This window comes from Armigeres subalbatus, chromosome 3 (genome assembly GCF_024139115.2).
Source record: "Armigeres subalbatus isolate Guangzhou_Male chromosome 3, GZ_Asu_2, whole genome shotgun sequence".
NCBI classification, from domain to species: Eukaryota; Metazoa; Arthropoda; class Insecta; order Diptera; family Culicidae; genus Armigeres; species Armigeres subalbatus.
The window spans coordinates 138491622-138510313 of record NC_085141.1 but is presented as its reverse complement, the minus strand read 5'-3'; the positions used below and the strand labels follow the sequence as shown (position 1 = coordinate 138510313).

At 36.7% G+C, this 18692-nt stretch overlaps 1 protein-coding gene across 8 annotated transcripts in view; it reads right to left on the bottom strand.

Moving 5' to 3' along the window:
- Positions 1 to 18692, bottom strand: part of LOC134221206 (uncharacterized) — a 275521-nt gene that overhangs the window by 180016 nt on the left and 76813 nt on the right. The window lies entirely within an intron of this gene.

The following is an 18692-nucleotide window of genomic DNA, read 5'->3' as shown; positions in this document are numbered from 1 at the left end:
TTTGAAAAGTAGAGAGCGGGACCATTTGGGCAGCACCCCCTATTCCCGTCCGCAACGTTAATAATTCGACCGCGTTCCAACCAAATGGCTTGATTGTTTGTACATCACTAGATATCGACAGAAACTAATCATGTACCAAAAACCAAGTAATTCGGTGGTAATTCGCTCGAGTAATGAACAATGCTGACGGGACTAGGGGCGAGGGGTGTCACCCCTCCATTTCAATTAACATCTGGAATAAAGTATCCAGGTAAATTTTCGACCAAATTTATGAAGATTTATTGAATCTGTAAAACTTTCCAGAATAATCTTTTCAACAGATCTAACCAGTATGAAAGCTGTTGATTGCAATACAAAACTCGACTTTTTCTAATTTTTTACTAAGATCTGTTGGTAATATTAAGCGAGTAATGTTTTTACGTTGTGAGTTTTTTTTATGGCGACGGGCATTTTTCATAATTTTTCCTTTTCATGGAGTTAGCCTTGGAAGATAAACAAAAATCGTAACTGCTAGATGAAAACCTTTTTTCGTTTCATCAATTTTTCACAAATTCTGTGGTGCGCTGAGGTGGAAGTTGATCTTAACAATAATATCCGTGGGGTGCGCTGACTCTAGCAACACCTTGACGCTATCTGCATGTAGGCATTAGCTTAACCCTCTAGTGCCCAAGACCGCCTTTAGACGGGGTACTTTGATTATTTTTTTTTGTGATTTTCAATTGATCAGATTTTGAAAAGTTTTTGATGTTGATCAATAACATAAACTTGAATGCATGTTTAAATGTGGTTTAAAGTCAATTTTCAAAATTCTTTCAAAAAATATTGAAAATTGAGTAATATTTTGTTCTTTCGTGTTTTTGCTCGTATACCTTTAAAAAATGAAATATTTGAAGTTTAGTATTTATCTACAACTAACCGTATTTAATAAAAGGTTATAGTATTGAATGTTACAATCTAAAATTTTTATCCAACTCGTTACACGGAAAATACAAAATTAACCCTGAAAATTTAAAAATTGCAGTATGTCAGCATTGGATAGAAATTTAAATTTAAAAACGAACGAACGCAGACATTTACGATTATTGCTAAATATTAACAGTTAAAACTAGCAGCACGTCCAAACTAACAACAAACTGCCCTACGGAAAACGCACTGCACCTGCACCACTGCACGATTGTGACAGAAAATTGGAACTATTTTTAAGCATTTGAATAATCTGGTTCTGTACGATCTAGAACAATCGCCACATAATACATTTAACATGTAATGTCAGTCAACTCAGTCAACTTCAATAAAAATAGAGCATACCAAAACGATAAGATCTACAAATTATTTTTACTTTACTGAACAATATTATTTAAATTACCAGAGAAGCATTACGTTATATACTTGAACACTTCTCAAGTGAAAGCTAAATCCGTTCCTGTTGAAGATACAGAATTGTATTACGTAGTGAGATTTAGTGAAAGAATTAATATGTAAAACATTTTGAATAGAGTTTGAAGGGCTTTATTCAGCGGCGCAGCCGATTTTTTTTTATGATATGGAAATTGGAATTATTTAAAATTAGTTTCGAAATTCCGCGAAATTCCGTTTAATTTCGTTAAAAGTATGATTTTTCAGTCGAATTTTTTTTAAATTTAACGATACGAAACGAAATCAAAAAATCCGATTTCGCCATACTCAAATTCCGCGGAATTTCGTTTCGAATGTCCTAAAACGAAATTTTTCGAAATATCGCATATGTCTACTCATGTGTTGCATTTGTGGAGACGCATGATACTTTTGTGCGATGGTTCATCTTGTGACTAAACTTTTTGGGCAATCTCATTGGGTTTTATTTAATTAAATTAAAAATTTATTAAAACATGCATTTGTATAGAACTTGTATTATGGGTAAGCCGAACCTAATTGCATGTTGGGAAGTTCTTAGTTAACATGTCGAATACTGTGATCAAGAAATCATTAGATTAAGATTTCAAAAAGCAAATTCCCGTGCGTCTTCTAAGCGATTTTCACAATTCTTTCACTGTTGTCTTATCCAACTGATCTAGTTTCCTGTAGTTTGTTAGTTTGTTATGTTTCTGGGGAACCTATTTTTTTAGCTAGATCTGTTATAGTACGGATGCTACATTTAAAATGTAGAAAACTTTGATTTACCAAATTCAAAAATTGCGGGTTCTTTTCCATTTTGCCGATTCTGCAAAGTTGTTCCGCAGCTGTCAAAGTTCTACCACAAGCTTGCAATTCTTCAAAATACTGAAACAAATCCTGGTATTTGTCGAATGCTATGCCAAACAGCAGAGAAAAAGTAAGAAGTGACAGCTGCGGTAGTTTTAAAATTTGACCGGAAAGAGAAAAGTTTTATCTGTAACAGCAATATGAATAAAATTTAACGATTAAGAAGAACTTCAAAACGGAAATCAACCTTGTCCATGTCAGCCCCTAAAGCCCTTGCGTATTATACTGGTTTAATGCAGATGTTCTAGGTTCTCCAAATTGTTTGGATCAATACATGGTCAATTACGGCTGGTATGCAATCGGAATCCATCCAGCATGTCCAAACAAGTACCTAGAGCAGTGGTTATTGTAATTTTATTGCAATCGAAGGATAATTCCGTAGACTCCACCTCTTGCGCTTTTTAGATGGCAAGAGAGTTATATTTTATGGCACATACGTAAACATTGTTTCCTACCGAATAGTTGCAACACAGTGAAATGTTCAGTAGTGAACAATTTATGCTGCTTGGGATCATTTTCATTTTCTCACACAATGAAAATGACCCAAGCAGCACAAATTGTTTCACTACACACAAATAAAGGATAAAAATGCCCAAAGTGCTGAGCACCACTGACCTAGAGCCATTGCGTATTGTGAGCAGTACAAATTAGTTTGATGCAGATGTTCTAGGTTTTCTAAATCGCTCGGGAATTCAGATCATTTGGTCTAGTAGGTCAATTACTGACTGGCTGGTAGTATAAAATTCTATTCTTTCAGTAAGGCCGGGTGGCAACGACTTAAAACGGCAAATGGGCTAATGGTCAGGCTGTCTTCCGTCTCATAAAACAGTGGCGGGCCTTGTAGCACGCTGTACAATCCTGTCACACAGTTGTCAAACTGCATGGAGTAGGCTCATATTCTCTTTCCTTACTAGCGCTGATCTGGCTCTGAACACGAGAGTGGCAACTCTAGCATGGCCTCCCTGCATGTCGCAATGTATGCATAGATAACCATGGGATCAATAAGGCCAGCAGGATTTGACAGCATCCGCAAGAGGGACCCAACAGCAATGATTCTCTCAACTAAACCAAAAAAAGTAGATGGAGGAGCGGTGTCTGGCGGTAAGGAGGACCCTTTCGCTAGACGAAGTGGCCTTAATCGGTCACCCCAAAGGTCGCCGGGGGAGGCGAAGGTGATGGCCGTGGTGCCGGTCGATGCACAATGGTCGGATTCGCCAAATTTCACGACATAAATCGATAACTCGAAAACTATCAGTGCTAGAGTTTTGAGTTCTTCAGAAGAAATGATCCACAAGAAAAGATCTATTTTTGGTGTTAGTTGCCATTAGGGTGGCCCTTTTGTGATTTTTTTTTGAAAATCAATTTTTTTAACCTTTGGAGTTAGGAGATCATATTATTCTACAAAGTTATAGAGAATTTAATTCTAAGCATTTTTGCTTAATCAACATTTATTTTATCTCATATAGGTAATGTTTTATGACACAATTACCAAATTTAGATAGGGTGGCCCCGAAAAAAATAGTTTTTAGCTTCCACTTTCACCAATTCAAAATATTTTCAAAAACTGTCCGAGCATCGCTTTATGGTCTTTGGGAAGCGCATCTTTTGGTTACATAAGATGGTTGATAGCTTCATTTTCAAGCATATTATAAGCCTTTTTTCATGAAAAAGTAATATTTTTCTGAGCACTCTACTGCAGCTAGTAGCAAATATTAGCAAAAATTTCAATCGTATTCTGAAAGTATACATATAGGCCCATCGAATCCATGATATTCCGTTTGTCCATCTTTGTCCACTTTTGTTTGATGATAATATTAGTTTTGTACGAAAAATAAGGAATTTCATGTGAACACTTATACCACCTTTAGGATTTTCCTAATATTCGGTAGAACAAAAGACAGAGACACAGTCTTCGACCAGAGGTCGTATAGATTGAACAAATAGACAACGGACAGGACACATAATACTCAGTGGACCGGTGAAGAATTTTGCGATCACGAATAGTTCCCTTCTTACCGGGGCGGGAATCGAACTCACGCTCCGTATCACATGCGTTTAGACGATTGACGTCGCCAACCGTCACCAACCGTACGGCCACAAAGCCCACAAAGAATCGTTCTTTATCTAAAATATTCAAATCAACTCGTGTGAAAAGCAGTCGAAAAAATCATTTTGGCATTTTAACCACTGGACCGATTTTTAAGGTATATAAGGTACATAAAATAAATGCTTAAGAGCGCTACTTTTGTGGCGAAAAACGAATCCATAAAATTCAAGTTGATTCGCAGAACAATTCCATTTTTGCAGTTTCTAAGTGAGGGTTTCCAATGACTACAGGTGATTCCATGAACATTGATAATCCGTCTAGTAGGGTATCTGTTCCCATATTAATAACAGCCCGTATATTAATCCCAACCGTCGATAAACCAAATAAAAAATCAATTTATTTACAATTTCTCACATCGTACGTACACAATAATGGTTCCATCCACATTCTTGAATGTTTGGAATATTATTCAAGATTTTGTTTGAGTAATGTTTTAATTCACAAGAATCAAATTATTAAAAGATAAAATTAGAAAGCACTTTTATTTGCATTTTCCTACCTTTGAACTGATGGTTTGATGCACTGCTCGATGGCTACTAGCAGATTCATCTGTTTTCACGCCGTTGTTTTCCACTCAATTTCGGGCTAAAACAATTCTATCCCTTCAAAATTCACTTCACAGCACATAAAGCACATCATATTTTCACTATGAATATAATTATATCTAGATTGCTTTGAGAATAGGTCGTATGTGCAAAAGAGAGACTCTCTTTGCTTGCGCTCTCTTTCGCTAATAGATAAGCTAATTTTGCATTTTTTGCTACATTTTCACTTCAGCACGATAGACAAAGCTATTGTCTTTAGATATATGCCAAGAAATCCGAAGTAAACTCTAGTATAGTTCTATAATAATCGAAAGAGAATGAACGTTAAGAGAGCCTCTCTTTTGCACATACGACCTATTCTCAAAGCAATCTAGATATTTAAAAAACCATCGCGATTTCCTATAGTTTGATATAGGTTTCTTTCGAACAACGTCTCAATTATCCTTGTCCGTATTCCAAACTGTTTACATGGCTGGCAGTTGTAGTGATTATAGTTTACATTCAATCCAATATTAATTTTATTAGTTTATTAATGAAAGTGATTATTGAAATCACCCTATAAAGCTCTTCGTCCAAACACATTTCCGTGCTTTCATTTTGCGGAGATCTGTAGGATGTTATTGTGTACGTGTGAGTAATTTCCGTTGTCACACTGTAGCTTCAATGGTGGATTGCGTGAATGATACTTGTATATTTGTATGGGTGCGGTTTTGGACAGCGTATGCGTCGTTGGCTGACGAATGGAAAAAGATTGGTCTTCAGTTGATTGACGAGTTTTGAGGTGCGCGCTACGCGTTGTCTAAGGATGATCGTTTCATCCGATTACGTTTCGGCTGAGAAAAAAAAGCCTTCAGATACGACATGACGCGGTCGGTAGATAAAAAAGAACCTTTTTTTTGCTCGGTTTTGTGTTCGGTGTAAATGGATTCCATGAATGGTAAGATTTTCATAGCAGGCTGAATAAAAGATGAGTAGAGCGAGCTGGTTAGTATGAAAAAAAAGGTGTAGGACGAGTGGGTTCCTGCACCATGAAATATTGAAATAATTGCAAATGCAGAGACAAAATGTCAAACACGTTTGGCAGAGAGTAGAGCGGGTGGGCTACTACTCCAAAAAAAAAACAAATGTAGAGCGAGTGGGCTACTACATACAGATAGCGCAGGACGAGTGGGTTCCTGCGCAATCAAAATAATAATGAAAAAAAAGAGTCAAACACGTTTGACTGAGAGTAGAGCGAGTGGGCTACTACTCCGAGAATAAGCAATGAATTGTGTAGAGCGAGTGGGCTACTACAATTAGAGAGCACAGGACGAGTGGGTTCCTGGGCTATAAGAAAAGATAATTTGCAAGTGTAATAAAAGTTAACGGCTAAGATTGAACGAATGGGCTACAATTTGAAAAAAAAAAATGTTTCGCCCTATACCTAACCGTGACAAATGAGACAAAAAAATATTAGAATCATGATTTTCTGTTAATGAATACTGGCTGACTGGTAAAATAAATATATAGAAATAGAATTTGACAAGTTATCACAAATCGATGAGCCTGGCAAGCTCATGTAATCGAAATTGTAACGAATACTTAATATTACAGCTATGATTTCTATATCCTCAGCCTGGCAAGCTTTTGGAATAGATTTCATGGAATACCGCTGCATCGGTTTACAAAACGAAAGATTAAATTATATGAATTGTATTTTGATTGAAATTAGATTGAATTTTGATATAATTTGATAAATTGGAATTGGACATTAAGAATGAAAAGTAAATAAGGATAAGTTTTTTGGGCTCGTATAACGGATTCGAATATTCGATTTTTAAGCGGATTTCAATATTAAGTTGGATGATAAATTTGGTTACTTAAATTTGGAAATTTGAAAAATGTAAATTAAAAATTGGATTTGGATATTGAAAGTTGATATTAAATTTAAATAGTGGTTTTGGATATTAAGTTTAATTTTTGTATTTTGGATAGATTTGAATATTGCATATGAAATTTGTTCAGTTAGAGTTGGGAATCGGGCCAATATAAAAAGAAATTGTAACAAATACGGACAGACTGTTAAAATATTTCTCTAGATGTAGAAATTTGTCTATCACAAAGTGATGAGCTCAAAAAAATCAGGTAACAAAATTTGAATGTAATGAATTGAACAAGGCCATGATTTCTGCATCCACAGCATTCTACGCTTTTGGAATATATTGCATTAAATAATATGCTGTTTTGTATTCAATTGGAGTTTTAAGTTTTGAATTTTAATATTATATTTGTGTGTCTTTATTAGATTTGAATACTGGAATAAGACATTAGATTTGGATAAAAAATAATTGTTTGTTGGATTAAAATCTTCGATCTGTTGAATTGGTTGAATTGATCTGTTGTAAATGTTTGAATAAAAGATATATTGGATTTAGATGTTGGATTCTAGGTGGATTTGTTTAAATATTTGATTAGATTGTAGTGGTCTATATAGTGGTGTTATATTTGGTTGTTTAATTTTGATATTAAGCATCGATATTGTACTGAGATAATGAGTTCGCATGCTGCTATGGACATTGGATATGAGTATTCGATTGGGCTTTTATTTAAGGTTTGGATGTTATAGTCAGATGGTACATTCGGATTTCAGTATTGAATTTGGCATGAGTTCATGTCGGACTAGGTTGTTGGATTAAGGTAATGAGTTCGGATACTATTTCGAGTTTTGATGTGGATATTAAATTTAAATTGGATTTTGATATTGGAGTTGGTCAATGAATTTAGATGTTGGACTTCGATGTTGGATGGAGAAAGTAAATTTGGATACTGTTTCGAGTTCCAGACTTAAGTTGATATTGGATATTGAGTTTATATAGGGTAATAGTTCCGATAGTCGTGGGTGTTCCTATAGTTGCGGTAGTGCTGTTTTTACCCAATCTATGTATTAAACGCAGCAAACCATGCATTCTATCAATTTGTTGATCTGTCATTACACGAAGTAGAAGAAAACAGTTTGAGAATTGCATCAAAATCGGTAAAGTATCATTAAAATACCTTATCTTTCTCTCTGCTTTGCACCAATAGTTGCGGTAGTGTTCCTATAGTTGCGAGTCCTATAGGAAAACAATGGGATTCGCAACTATAGGAACACGAATTAAAAAATACCGCAACTATTGGAACACTGCACCAATAATTGGAGGTATCATTTTAGGTAAGAAAGATAAATTATGCAGCGATCGGATAACTCTTCGTTTAAAATATATTTGATGAGCTTCTGAATGCGTACTTAAGGTAAGCGAAATAAAGTATAGGCGTGGTGTAAACGAACGAATAGTGGTGGATCGTGCTTAGTTCCTCCACTATTGGGTCTTTTACCCTATTTTATTTAGATGTTGGATATTAGATTCAGATAGTTTATACGGATTCCGATGTTAAGTTTGAATTGAATTTGGAAACTGGATTTTGCAATTTTGGGTTGATATAGTAAGTTCAGATACTGTTTTGAGTTTTTCCCTTGGAGATTTAATTTGAATGATTGTGAGTTTTGAATATTAAACTCGCATGATGAATTCGGATTGCATTCAGATATCGGACTTAGATATTGCTCGGATACTATTTTGAATTTTATTTGAATATTTATTTTGATTATTGGATTTAAAAATTGAACTACGATATTAGATGAAAATAATAAGATCGAACATTTTCGAAATTTGAACTTGGGTATTGAATTTTCATTTTTTATTTTTTTGGAGCAGGGAAAAGCCCACTTGAGTCGAACAATTCTGAATTTGAATGTTGAATATTAGATCCATATAATGAATTCTGATTTTTAATTGCAATAATGAGTTCGGACAATATTTCGAAATTTGGATATTGAATTTGAGTGAGGTTTAATTATTGAATTGAAATTGATATTGAATAGACTAAATGAGTTTGAATACTGTTTCGGATTTTGGACTTGGATTTTAAATTCGGATTGTAGCCAGATATCGGACTTGGATATTTGATTGAAATAATCAGTTCGGATACTATTTTGAATTGGATATTGAATTTCAATATTGTATTAGAATTTGGAGATGAGTTCGGTTTCCGACATTGAATTTGGATTGGATTTAGATATGGGGTAGAGAGAATGAATTCGAATTGTTCGAATTTTGACGTGGATATTTAATTGTAATTTTGTATTTAAGATTCGGAATTCGGATTTCGATATATAAGATTCGGAATTCGGATTTCGATATTGAATTCGAAATGAATCCAGGATTTGATTATTGAGTTCCCACATAGTTCTAAACTATGTTCGAATCATCCCAAAAATAGCATATAATGATAAATAAAGTTATACTTACAAATTTGGTTATAGTTACTGAATCGACAATGTAACTGCATCATAAACAGTACATGTTGTACTATTATCAGTAAGAATTAATGAGTTCGGAGACTATTTCTAACTTTTAATTAGACAATGAGTTTGAGTCATTAAATAAAGATTTTGTACTTCAGTATTGGATAGAGAAAATGAGTTCGAATACTGTTTCGAATTTTGGACTTAAATACTTAACTAGCATTTGGATTTTGTTGTTGAAATACAATTTAGATAATTATTTCGGTTTTTGATATTGACCTTCGATTGAATTCAGTATCGGACTTGGATATTATATTGAAATAATGAGATACGATACTGTTTAAAGTTTGGTTATTAAATTTAGGATGGGATTTGATGTAGATGGTTATTGAATGAATTTAGTTATTGGACTTCGATGCTACCTATAATCGAAGTTGAAGTTGGACACCTGCATATTTTTTTAACTTTTTTCATGATGGTTATTAAATTAATTGTTGCATAAAATTTAAATAATTAAATTCTAGCTCTAGTTTTGGATTTTTTAATTAAATATTGAATTCTGATACTTCAATATACAGATATTGAAATTGGATATAAATTTTGTAAGTTGAAAAACAGGCCAAGTTCCAGATGGAACGTGAAACTATATTTTTTCATTTGTGTGCTTTCTTTAAATATTTGTAATAAGTTTCTAAAATATATGAAGTTGCTGGATTTAGATGCATATTGTTTTAGAGATTGCGTTTGCTTAGGTGATTTTTAAATTTTAAGCTTTAAGTATGTTCAAATTTTGAATTTTGTTTTATGAATTTTGTTATGAGTAGAGAAAAGAGTAGAGATGAGGAAGGATGTAGTGATTATAGTTTACATTCAATCCAATATTAATTTTATTAGTTTATTAATGAAAGTGATTATTGAAATCACCCTATAAAGCTCTTCGTCCAAACACATTTCCGTGCTTTCATTTTGCGGAGATCTGTAGGATGTTATTGTGTACGTGTGAGTAATTTCCGTTGTCACACTGTAGCTTCAATGGTGGATTGCGTGAATGATACTTGTATATTAGTATGGGTGCGGTTTTGGACAGCGTATGCGTCGTTGGCTGATGAATGGAAAAAGATTGGTCTTCAGTTGATTGACGAGTTTTGAGGTGCGCGCTACGCGTTGTCTAAGGATGATCGTTTCATCCGATTACGTTTCGGCTGAGAAAAAAAAAGCCTTCAGATACGACAGCAGTATCTGCAAGGGTTGCGGACTAACATTTTTATTTAAAAAATGCTTGAATGAACTTTCATTGTGAAATTCAAATCTTATGTATGTAAAATAAATTATATCGGAAAGATAAATTATGACAAACACAAAATTGAACTGATAAGATGGAAAACTGCAACAAAAACAGCAATTTTGTAATTATATTTCAACTCAAATACAAAATATTGAAGAATTCGGCATCACTGCAACCATATCGTTACGTATACAAACATGTAATAGTGTGCGAATTTTATGTTGGAAACAGTATTATTGATATAGGTACAGGCATAGGATTAACTGTTTTTGAATGTTATTGAAATAGGTGCATGGCGGTAATGATGTTTTTTAGCTAAATACTATTATAATGTGATGAAAATTTCATTTTTGAAGTTACCAAATTGTTTTCAATTAAAAATTACATGAGCCGAGCATAATTATTCACATGTTTCTTGATTATTGGGTGAGAAATCAATGCATTTCATATGCGCATTGCCTTATTGTTATTGATATAGGAACAGATACCCTAGTTTGATAATTATGTTTTAAAATTGTTTTTTTTCAAAAATGTTGATTTTTTTGACCACCTTGGATAGAGATTACTGTATCGGCAAAACAAAAAATGTGAGTTTATTCATTTTCTAAAAAGAATGTTTCTACTAAATATTGCGAAAACAGAGATATGGTATATGTGTTTTCCATGGAATGGCTGATTTTTCATACAAAAATTAATATGCTTTTCAAACAAAAGTGGACAAAGATGGACAAATGAAATACCATGGATTTGATGGGCCTGGATGTATACTTTCAGATTACTATTGAAATTTTTGCTAATATTTGCTACTAGCTGCAGTAGAATGCTCAAAAAAATATCACTTTTTCATGAAAAAACGCTTATAATATGCTTGAAAATGAAGCTATCAACCATCCTATGTAACCAAAAGATGCGCTTTCCGTGAAGCGATGCTTGGATAGTTTTTGAAAATATTTTGAATTGGTGAAATTGGAAGCTAAAACTATTTTTTCGGGGCCACCATATCTAAATTTAGTAATTTTGTCATAAAACATTACCTATATGAGATAAAATAAATGTTTATTAAGCAAAAATGCTTAGATTTAAATTCTCTATAACTTTGTAGAATAATATGATCTCCTAACTCAAAAGGTTAAAAAAAATGATTTTCAAAAAAAATTCACAAAAGGGCCACCCTAATGGCAACTAACACCAAAAATAGATCTTTTCTTGTAGATCATTTCTTTTGAAGACGTCAAAGCTCTAGCACTGATTGTTTTTGAGTTATCGATTTATGTCGTGAAATTAGACGAATCCGACCATTGTGCGATGTAAAAATGGACGGCCTCACTCTGACCAAGGTTATAAACTCGGTCACCAACCACGGGGATAGCGGACGCCAGACAATGGAGGTGATTACTGACGTTTCAGATGTAATCATGTCCTTTCTAGGTATCCGCATAAACTTTAGTAAGGATCTGAAACAGGCCGTATTGACCCTCTGCGCTTTAGTCGTGGAGGCGAAGTCGGAGTGGAAGACTATTCTAGAGGCCCGTAAGAAGGCGGAGCACAAAACCCCCATTCTTATTGAGAAGAAGTAGTCGGCGGTGAAGGCCAGAAAAAGGCCGAATCAGAGTTTGGTCTCCTTACTGAGAAAAAGCGGCTGGCGGAGAGCCTGGTTACGGAACTCCAAAGGCGGATGGCCATCAGCGGTACAACTCCGAAGCTAAGTAAGATCACGCAGGTGGCGGACCTGAATGTAGCTGAAAGGGTTACAGTGCCGCCTATGAGGAGAAATTCGGAAGCTCGGCCGGATAGGATTGAGCGGACAGTTGACCCTAAATATCAACGGAAAACACCAAAGAGGGGGTTACTGAGGATCACCTGGAGGAGGACCTGCCTCACACGGAGGTCGTTAAAGGCCAAAAAGGCGAAGCGGATTCGTCAACAAGTCGCAAGAAGTGCGTCAAATGGAGCGAAGCAGGCCTCTGGTAAGAAGGGTAGAGCCCGTGAGAAAAAGGAAGCGACTTCCAATGGCAGTGGCAAGCGAAAAAAAGAGGTGAGGCGATTATCGTCAAGGCTGACGATAAAAGCTACGCCGACGTCTTGAAGACTATGAGATGCAACGAAAAGCTCTCTACTCTAGGAGGAGATGTTAACTGCATCCGGCAAGATAATTCTCGTCTTGAAGCGGGATGCTGCTCAGAAGTGTTCTGAGTATAAAAAATTGACAGAGGAGGCCCTGGGAAATGGGGTTTAACTTGGAGCCCTATGCCCAGTTTCGAACATCCAGTGCAAGGGCCTTGAAGAGATAACCGAGGCCGGAGACGCACTGAGAGATCAGGGCAATGTCTAGATCCAGGAATCCTCGATTCGGTTACGCAAAGGCTCTGCGGGAATGCAGGTTGCCTCATTCCAAGTACCTGGGGCTGAGGCCAAGAAGGTGCTGGATAAGACAAAACTGAAAGTGGGCTGGTCGGTGTGCTCGTTGAGCACAAGCTAACCAATTAAAGCCTGTTACACGTGCCTTAGCCCCGGTCATAAATCCTATGACCGCAGTAAACTATGCCGTAGGTGTAAAGCCAAGATGTCTGATCTATCCTCCGGGCACAGACAACAGGCATCTTACCGGTGTTCTGGCCTGCCCGGCCTTTAGAAGGGTCCAGACATGCGACTAACACAGCTAAATTTAAACTACTGCAAGCCAGCTCAACTGCTACTACAACAGTCGGTTATTGAGAGCAAAGGTGTTGTTGCCTTGCTGTCCGACCCATACCGCATCCCTGTTGTAAACAGCAGCTGGATAGCGGACAAGGCCGGTATGGTGGGAATCTGGACTTGAGAAGATAATATCATCTCCTCACGATGAGGGTTTTGTCATTTATTTATTTATTACCAGACTAAGGCCAGAGTGGCCTATGCTGCACATAAAAGTATTCTCTATTCAGCTTGGTCCATGGCTGCACGTCGCCAACCACGCAATCTGCGGAGGGTCCGCAAATCGTCCTCCACCTGATCGATCCACCCTGTTCGCTGTGCACCTCGCCTTTTTGTTCCCGTCGGATCATTGTCGAGAACCATTTTCACCTCTGTCCGACGTTCTGGCTACGTGCCCGGCCCATCATAGTATTCCGATTTTCGCGGTGTGAACGATGGATGGTTCTCCCAATAGCTGATGCAACTCGTGGTCCATTCGCCTCCTACACGTACCGTCCGCCACCTGCACCCCACCATAGATGGTACGCAGCACTTTCCTTTCGAAAATTGCCAGTGCGCGTTGGTCCTCCACGAGCATCGTCCAGGTCTCGTGTCCGTAGAGAACTACCGGTCTAATAAGCGTTTAGTAGAAAGTCAGTTCGGTACGGCGGTGAACTCTATTCGATCGGAGCGTTTTGCTGAATCCAAAGTACGTACGATTTCCTGTCATAATGCATCTCCGAATTTCTCTGCTTACACGAATTCTTCTACCACCTCGATTTCGTCACCACCAATACAAACTCGTGGTAGGTGGCTTAGGTTGTCCTCTCTTGAGCCTCTTCCTATCATGTACTGTTCCCCAGAAACGCCAAATCTAATCACGGAACTGTGCTGGGAGACGCGGAGCGTATTGCCCTGGGAAAAGAGTCGGCGCTGCACTGGGAGATTACCATGGTTTGGGAGGCTGAGGTTCTGCCGCAGGAGTGGATGGAAGGTGTCGTGTGTCCCATCTACAAAAAGGGCGATAAGCTGGATTGTAGCAACTACCGCGCAATCACATTGCTGAACGCCGCCTACAAGGTACTCTCCCAAATTTTATGCCGCCGACTAACACCAATTGCAAAAGAGTTCGTGGGGCAGTACCAGGCGGGATTTATGGGTGAACGCTCTACCGCAGATCAGGTGTTCGCCGTACGTCAGGTATTGCAGAAATGCCGCGAATTTAACGTGCCCACACATCATCTATTTATCGACTTCAAAGCCGCATATGATACAATCGGGACCTGCTATGGCAGCTAATGCACTGTTTGTGTTTGTGTTGCACTTTGCCGTCGCATTGCTTATCGCTGCGTTTTAAAACATTGAGTTTTATGCGTAAAACTAACCGAAAATATAAACACGGATTTTCATTCAAGCATCAATATTTGTTTCATCTCTGCGATGTACGGAATTGACTGCCAGTGAAAGTTGTAAACAGTAATTCGTGAAAAACTGTAACTGTCTTATTGCTGTGTCCGCCATTCATTTTGCACAATAATGTCAAAGGTTTGCGAGAAATGCTCTTCAGTCATCCACAATAACAGTGTGCGAAAGAAAGTGTGTGAAATGGTTTCACGCCGGCTGTGTTGGTGTAACAGAGGCTGCTCTGTGTGCCTTTGCCTTATCGAAGAATATCATTTGGATGTGTGATCCGCGTATGGCGTCATTCTGCAGAATGAGAGAACGATCAACTGCCGATGTCGCTACTGGCACCGAACCGTCGATGGAAGATGAGCTGAAGGATTTAAAGCATTACAGGGTTGCCACAATTAAATCTGTATTTTTTCTTCAGGAAATCTTCATATCTGTATCTCAAGTAAAAAAATCTGTATTGAAAATCTGTATCCAATCAAAATGGTTTTTGAACAAACAAACTTTGAACAATATGTAAATTTGATAAATAGTGTAAATTTGAACGAAATCTGTCGTGGGTCCGTCTCTAACTATTGTAGCGACTTTAGTGGACCAACCGCTTAGTCACACTAAACCAACTAAGAAAACTACTGTTTCTAGATATGTGAATATGGGCTAGATCTGATTCTCTGTTATTATTGCTTGAGATTTTCCTGAGACCATTTTATTCAAATATAGTCTGAACATTTTACGGAGCATAATCTGGTTTCAAAATCGTTGATTTGCATAAACCTGCCAGAGCCAATATGTTCTGTCTTTTCAAATTAAGATTTTGCTAATATGATAATAGTCTGTAATAAGATCAGTTTAACAAAGAATTTTATTTTATAAGCCTCAAATCTTATTGAAAACAAGTATTTACTAATAGCAAATTATTTATATAATTTTTATTATAATTTTCAGTACTGTACTCCTCAAGAAATCTGTAAAATCTGTAATTTTGCTAAAAATCTGTATATCTGTATATACAGATTCTTGGTCACCGCTCTACCTCAAAAATCTGTAAAATACAGAATAATCTGTATATGTGGCAACCCTGCACACAGTGGCAAACATTGCGCATACACTTGCTGAGTTCGTTAAGAGTCGAAATCCAGTACCAACGCATCGTCATTCAACTCCTGTTTCGCCGCTCAACATCCAATGCATTGACGAGACCTCTTGCAGTTCACCACAAGCGGAAAGTGAGAGTGAAAAATTCTCGTTATATTTGTCCAATATAGATAAAAGTGCTACGGAAAATGATGTTAGATTGATGTTATCACGTACGCTAGGTACTCCGCTGTCTTCTTGTAGAAACGTAATTAGGCTACTTCCGAAATGGAAAGATATCGACTCAGTTGATTTTTTATCGTTTAAGATTGTTTTGAGTTCGAATCTGAAAACAGCAGCACTTAATGCTTCTACTTGGCCTAAAGGGATTAAGTTTCGGGAATTTAAAAGCCATTTAAATGAAACATGGAAACCTTAATTGTGAATTAAGTGCTTAGTCAATGTGTAATATAATGATTCTTTTTTTATTTATCGTTGTATGTATTAAGATGTGATGATGAATGTCTTGTTTTATTGCCAATTGTTGTTTATGGTTGAGTGCTGCGCATTGGTTACACTTGAATGTATGAATGTAAAGAATGCGTTCAACAATGCTAGCTGGGCAGCTATAGCTGACTCCCTGCATCGCTTGAGGGTTCCGGATTATCTGTGCAGGATACTGAAAAGTTATTTTCAGAATAGGGTGTTGATATACGACACCGACACCGGTCAGCAGTCGATAGAAGTGTCAGCGGGTGTTCCACAGGGATCGATCCTCGGACCGGTTCTGTGGAATATCATTTACAACGGAGTATTACGCTTAAGTCTCCCGGCCGGTGTACAAATAGAAGGCTTCGCGGATGATAAAACGCTAGAGGTGACGCCTATGGGCCTATATTTAATTATTCAGATTTCGAAAAGTTTTCGATTTCGGACATAAATAATTTTCATGTTTAAATGTGGTTTTTAATTAAGTTTCAAAATTCTTCTTATTAATAAAAAATATTGAGTTTTTTTGTTCCCCCGTGTTTTTGCTCGTATATATTTGAAGAGTGTAATATTTGTAGTATATTATTTTTCACAACTAACCTTATTCAATAGGAGGCTATTGTGGTGAATGATACACTCTAAAATATTTATCCAATTTCTAATTTGAAAAAAAAATACTGAAAATTTAAAAATTGCAATAAGCAGACTTCGAATGATAATTTTTAAACTCTAAATATGTTGAAGAATTAAAAAAGATGATTCAATTCTAGGAATGATTTCATTGGATAAAAATAGCAAAAAACGAAATTCTAAACAACCAAAATGTGAAATTGATTAAATCACGAATAAAAAAAATATATTGCCCAAAACGTGGTAAGATCGATTTTAAAAAGCAGTTAAATGGGTTGTATAGGGTTAAAAGACAGCATCCCTACTCCAGCTGATCTAGCATTCACTAGCAAACCACAGGAAACTAGATGAGGAGGATAAGACAACCGTGAAATAATTGTGAAAATCGCTTAGAAGACGCAAGGGAATCTGCTTTTTGAAATCATGGTTCTAATAATTTCTTGATCGCAGTATTCGACATGTTAACCAAGAACATGTGCTTCCCAACATGCAATTAGGTTCAGGTTTGCCATAATACAAGTTCCATACAAATGCATGCACACTTGATCATTTATTTAATAAAACGGATGAGATGAAATTTGCTTAAAAAGTTTAGTAGCAAGATAAATCATCGCACAAATCTACCATGCGTCTCCATATGTTTTTATGCTTATATGCTGCTGAACAGTTTTCACAATCCCTACCTATCGTTTCCCCAGGGAGGAACTTTTTTTACCTGAAAAATACTCATGGGGACATTCACATATCGTAATAACTTAGATTATCGTATTAACTTAGTATTTTAACTTATCTGAACATGCAATCATGCAAACATGTAAGTGACTTCAACGTCGTTAAAGAGATGATCTCCTTCCTACTTTGTGACCAAATCATTCTGGATTTTTTTTTCAATCAAACAACATACGCCAGTAACCAGTCGATTTTAGAGATCGGGAACTACAAATGCAAGACATGAGCATAAGCAAAAACTGCATCTTAATAATTCTTAATAACCTAACTGTCAACCGGGCGAGAGCTCATTTCGAGTGACAAAAGTTAGTTGAATTAATTGAATCACACTGGTGAAATGAAGTTCAATAATTTGTGAATTTCCCTAATCTGATCCATGTTCCTTGTTGGATACGTTTTCTAAGATCCGTGCACATTCAGGTTACGGTAAAAGGATAGACGGTTCGGTACGTGCTATGTTGTTAAATTGTCTGGCACAGTTTACGGTATGAAAAAAAATCACAAAAAGTGTGTTGAGTCGCCTCTCGAAATTGTGCCGCACATTCAGAAAATCGTACCTCACAGTACTCGAAGTAACGTTCCTTTGATTTACGGCCCTAAAACGCAACGAAATTGCCTCACGAATTCAAACCAGACCGGACCAAGCAAAAGAACCAGTCCGAAACGTGAAAGAATGGTAACACCTTGCTATTCAGGTCATTGTCCTGCTGGTTGTGGCCGGACCCCCTCCTCTATTTATTGAGCGAACGACAGTAATGGGCCCATGGGAGCCCACTATGCGACAGCAGAATGAGCGCCAAGTGACTCCGTTGATTTTCTTTGCGTGTTGAGAAATTCGTGTGCCCTTTGAATATTACGTTATGCTCCTCGACCATTATGTGGGATTAACCACTCATAAATGTATGCAAAAATAGCAGTAGGACTGCCGATTTTTTATATCAAATATAGTATGTGGAAACAGTTAAGTAACAAAAAGTCGAACTTCGCTCTCAAAACGCGTTACAGTTACGTAATATTTCAATGAACCTTTTTCCATTTGGATGGTAAGATTATTTGGGTTCAGAATTTGGGTTTTATTCAAATGGCGAGCGACATGTTTTAGTGCTGCACAGGTTGTTCGCTAGTTGGTCCGCAACAGAAATAGCAAATTTTGATAGTATCTTACTGCTTATGATAATAATGATG